General features: G+C 34.7%; 1 long non-coding RNA gene across 1 annotated transcript; it reads left to right on the top strand.

Annotated features, from left to right (window-relative positions):
- Positions 1-1140: 1140 nt before the first annotated feature.
- Positions 1141-3924, top strand: LOC118768204. The gene is made up of 2 exons (XR_005004045.1): positions 1141-2362; positions 2583-3924. It is a non-coding gene; the product is annotated as an uncharacterized LOC118768204 (long non-coding RNA).
- Positions 3925-5477: the final 1553 nt, after the last annotated feature.

Here is a 5477-nt window from a genome sequence, read left to right as displayed (position 1 = left end):
TGGTTAATCTTCTTAAAAGCAAACTTGGAGGAGAAACACTCATATCAGCAGAAAGTTATGTATGGGTAAATATCCTGTTAACTTGAGGATACTAACAGTATTGACTGGATGAGTAGCTTCTCCTAGACTTGTGACAGATACATTGCATCTCACCTAGAAGGTTATGCCTTCACTGTCCAAGAACTGGAGATAGATATATCTGATCAACGATGGAGACAAAGATACCTCTAAACTTCCATGTTGTGACAGTTAATGTTGACTCTCACATCAGTGTGGAAGATATCACCCATTTCATCAACAACTGTCCAAAAATGTTTGCAAGGTTCCATCTTCTCATGGGACATGTCATTGTTGTCGAAACCATTCAAATTGTGTTGCCAAAACTGTTTACAATGCTATCCCCAGGAATGATAGCCCTGATGGCCATACCAAAGGCACACCAGAACCAATATTTATACACACCTTTAAAAATAAGAAATACATGTGGAGCATTCCAGTAAAAACAACAATCTAGTGCAAACACAATAGGTCTGATATTGTTCTATGGGACAAGGAATAAAAGTTGTACATTATTGTGGAAGTCAGCTGCTGAATGGATGTCAATGTCTTGTGTAAAATTGGTGGAAAAGAGAGAACATCTATAGTGAAGTAATGAGAAACTTAAAGCTAATATCCAGGCTATAGATTTTGATTTGTACATTGGTGCATTGAGTTATGTAAGATCAGATTTACATAATACTCTAGAAATGTTGGGTTTCTCCAAGAAAGAACAAATCAAACTGATTTGCATCCTCCAAATATGACCAACCAATGGTATAGGGAAAATTTATTAAACTCCAAAGTCTCTCTATTTGCGTTTCCTGGAATCCTGGAATGAACATGCACACACCATCACATTTGCATATGGCAAACATACATGCACAGAATTATATATGTACATGCTTGCATGCATGTGCGTGCGCATGCACACACACACACAGCTTGATATACACAAATAGTTACGAAACATGTTAGGAAGAGCCTCCAGCCATAGAAACCATGTCAAAACAGACATGGAGTCTAAACAGCCCTTCAGCTGGCCAGCTCCTGTCACACCATCCATTTTTGTCAGTGAACAGGTCGCGGTCTTAAAGCGCCTGGATGGAAAACGGATGTTAAATGATGATGATGATGACAAAAAACGTGTATTAAAGTGACATGCGCACTCATTGTATGAGTGCAAGTTTATTCATGTATGCACACATTAACATGTTTACATATGTACAAATTCCAGGAATTGTCATAAACAAAAAAGCCATGTCATTTTGTTAGCGAGTGACTTGAATCCAATGAAGGAAGACTTAAATAATCTCAAAGACAAATTATACACTGACACACGCACGCATGCGCGCACACACACACACACACACACAAACATACAAACATTTTATGTGTACACAATCAAACAGTTCTACACATGGTGTGACATTTATGCTTGTACACATATATGCATGTGAGTAACATGCGCACACATACACACACCGAAACAATTATGCAGTTGATGTCTAAATATCAATGAAAGATCCTTGTTTCAGGGTTAAGAATCAGAAACTGGCTCTTTTCCTATTGATGAGAAATTTAAAAAGTAAGACCAGCGTGTGTGTATGTACACACACACACACACACACACACACACCACACACACACACACACACACACACACACACACACAAACACAAACACGCACACACACACTTTAAATCTGTTTTTGTTATTAATTAATGTCTAGGAAACATTTTTACCATTTTTACCCCCAAAATCCAAATTGTTTTAGTGGAGCTTTTTTTGTTAAAAGGTGTTCTGAAACCTGTATTATTGAACAATATTTCAAGTATTATTGGACAATATTTCAATTTGCCACTCCAAAATCTTTAAAAGGGTTTATTAAATGATTCACTGAAGAAGTGAAAATGTTTTTTTTTTAATTAAAAAGAAAAAATTTTGACAAGTGATATTTTGCAGCTTATTTATCTGTTGTATACACTGCATTCATACAACATTGTTTTGCTGGTAACTACACAGCTATTGTCAGTGTGCATTGTAAAGTATTTTGTAGCACTTGCTACTTGTGATACATACTATGTTGTCTTGCATAGTTATTAGTGGCCTTAATAAGTAGTAAGTAGTAATTGTATATTTGGTGTTAGAATGAATAATACCGCACAGAGACTGAAATTATCTGGTGATTCTTAAAAGTGAAAATAGCTGAACTAACAACTTCTATTTTAAATTGACATTGAAGTAGTTATATGTAATATAAATGACACTGAGATTTTTCGTTTTTTTGATCATTAATACTATCTCTGATGATAACATGAGAACAGTATTTACAGCTTTACAGAGATGTACTTGCATAGCAAGTGATTTGATCTGAGATCATGTGCTGAAACGAAAACAATTGCAGCGTGGAAGGTGTTTGTAAGCCATTTAAGAAACACACACGGATTTTTGTCAGTGAACAGGTCGCGGTCTTAAAGCGACGAAAATATTTTGACAAATTAAACTTAAATGTTGAAGTGAATCGAATGGCTTTTGTTTGTTAGTATTTACAGCAATATATTGGAAAGATGTTAGATTTAATTTTCAATCTTTTATAATGACATAGTATTGAGATCTTTAAGTGCTGACTCACTGAACCTTTCGTTTAAACTGTTGGCGCCACACCACTTTTCTTTGTCTGACAATAGGTTCAGTTCAGTTTCATAGTTAAGTGGTTAGCAATAGGAAGGAAGGGCATAAGGTCATAAAATATTTCCTAGAATAGGTAAAATAGACAAATTTTTCAAATCTATTCTACTCATCTTAGGATGGAATTATAGATGTAAAATATTTTTTTTTTTTTATAAATTACATTCTAATATTAAGGCAGTGACCTAGCAGAATTGTTTACCTGCCAGGCAAAATGCTTAGCGGCATTTCATCTGTTTTTATGTTGTGTGTTCAAATCCTGCCAAGGTTGACTTTACCTTTCATCCTACTGGGATTGGTAAAATAAATACCAGTTGAGTACTGGGGGTCGATGTAATCGACTTGCCCCCTCTCTTGAAGCTGCTGGCCTTGTGCCAAAATTTGAAACCAATATATCCTAATACATTTTACAAATATATAACTCTGTAATTTCAAATACTATTCAAATAATGATAATGAATCTGTAAGAATTTGCATATTAATTGAAACTAAGCAATGTAAGTACACAGTGTCTGTGTTGTAGTTATTAATTAAATGCCATTTATTGTTCTCTTTTCTCTTTATTTTCAATTATTTTAGAATTATTGTTTGATATGTTCTCAGGGAAAGGAATTAAATTGAGTGAATACAGATTTTGATATATGTAATGCTATGGTTAAGTAGCTATATGTATTGAGTTTTGTGAATGAAAGTAAATGAAACCGTCCTGACAAGAGAGAAGCAGCTTTTATTCGTTTTAAAATTTCATATTCCATTTGGTGATTGATAGCATTGTTGATTACAAGTTTCTAATGGACAAATGATAGGATCACTGCATTTTTGACGGCAGCAGTGACAAGGGATTGTCTGTGCAACTTGGGTGAAACAAACACCATTTAGTATTTTTATTAAAAAATTTAAAAGCATCAGTTTTTAGGTTTCTTGCTATTTTTTACATCTTATTCTGTGAAGTATGCACACACACACATGTACACACACACACATGTATACACACACACATAGACACACACACACACACACAGAGCTTTTGTAGTTTTCATCTACTCTGCTCACAAGGCAGTGGTCAGTAGAATGCTATGGAAGAAAACACTCGCTCAAGATATTGCATAGTGGGATCAAATTCAGAACCATGTAGTAACCCCCCCCCCAAAAAAAAACAACAAACAAACAAAATAACAAACAAAAAAAACAACAACATCTTAACCACATGGATATGTCTGCATCCATAACTTTGCATCCTGCTGTGTTTTTAAAAGTGAGAGAATTAAAATATTGTTGTTCTGATTTCACATATATTTTGTGTGCAAGGTTTAGAATGGACTGATTATATCCATTCAAATAGGAAATAAGAAATTTCAATAGAATAACTATTTCTGTACAAATTCTGTTATTGAATATATTTTAATTGTTTTTTTTTTTGTAATTACATGTTGCGAAAATTGTTTGGTTACAAAATTTGGTTTTGTAAAAATTATTTGTTTGTAAATCTCGCATATTTTTTCCATCAGACACTGTGGATTCTTTAAATCTTTTACCAAGATTCTTTTAGTCTCTGTGTAATAATGGCATGAAGACAAATTAAATAAACCCTTTTGAATTTTAATGTTTCTGTTCTGTTTTTCTTGTTTGTATTTAAAGGTAGAAATCAAAGAAATCAACAAAAACCTCATTCGCTGAATGAATAAATGTTTATTCAAATTTATTTTATTGTGAGGGAGCAATTATACCAAAGGTCAGAATATTTTATAAAAGGACATTTTGTAGAGTAATATGTAAATGCCATTAAGCCCATATTCTATAGAAATATTATCTCTTTCATGTATAGGCATAACATCGAATTTACAAAAACCTTTGTTTCTAAAGCCATTCTGAATCACTGATTTTATCTGAGTCATGGGTAGCTACACATGAAATAAAGCAAATATTAAATTTACTTTAATAATTAAATGAAGTACAAGTATCTGCACATTAGTATGAGCGATACAAGTTTATTAGTACTGTACGAGCTTATTAGTACTGTACCAGTAAACTATTCTAGTGGCTGTGGAAATTTGAAGTTCCTGCTTGTAAGTGGGTTATAAGATGTTCAAAACCATCCCGTCCAGAAAGTCAGTGTCGTACCTGTATGAAAAAAAAAAGTGGGTATCTATCAACAGCACATGCTACTTGACAATTGCCCTCTTGTCATCCTTGCTGGTCCTATGATTGTCCTCTCCTTTACTAATGCCCTCTTTTCTTGTCATCTTTGCTGGTCCCATCATTGTCCTCTCCTTCACTAATGCCCTCTTCTCTTATCACCCTTGCTGGTCCCATCAATGTCTTCTTCACTATTACCCTCTTCTCTTGTCATCATTGCTGGTCTCATCAATATCCTCTCCTTCACTATTACCCTCTTCTCTTGTCATCATTGCTGGTCCCATCAATATTCTCTCCTTCACTAATGCCATCTTCTCTTGTTATCCTTGCTGCCCCCATCAATATCCTCTCCTTCACTAATGCTCTCTTCTCTTATCACCCCTGCTGGTCCCATCAATGTCTTCTCCTTCACTATTACTCTCTTCTCTTGTCATCATTGCTGGTCCCACCAATGTCCTCTCCTTCACTAATGCCCTCTTCTCTTGTCATCATTGCTGGTCCCATCAATATCCTCTCCTTCACTATTACCCTCTTCTCTTGTTATCCTTGTTGCCCCCATCAATGTCTTCTCCTTCACTATTACCCTCTTCTCTTGTCATCTTTGCTGGTCCCAT

Source organism: Octopus sinensis, linkage group LG2 (assembly GCF_006345805.1).
Source record: "Octopus sinensis linkage group LG2, ASM634580v1, whole genome shotgun sequence".
NCBI classification, from domain to species: domain Eukaryota; kingdom Metazoa; phylum Mollusca; class Cephalopoda; order Octopoda; family Octopodidae; genus Octopus; species Octopus sinensis.
This window is presented reverse-complemented; position numbering and strand designations above follow the sequence as displayed.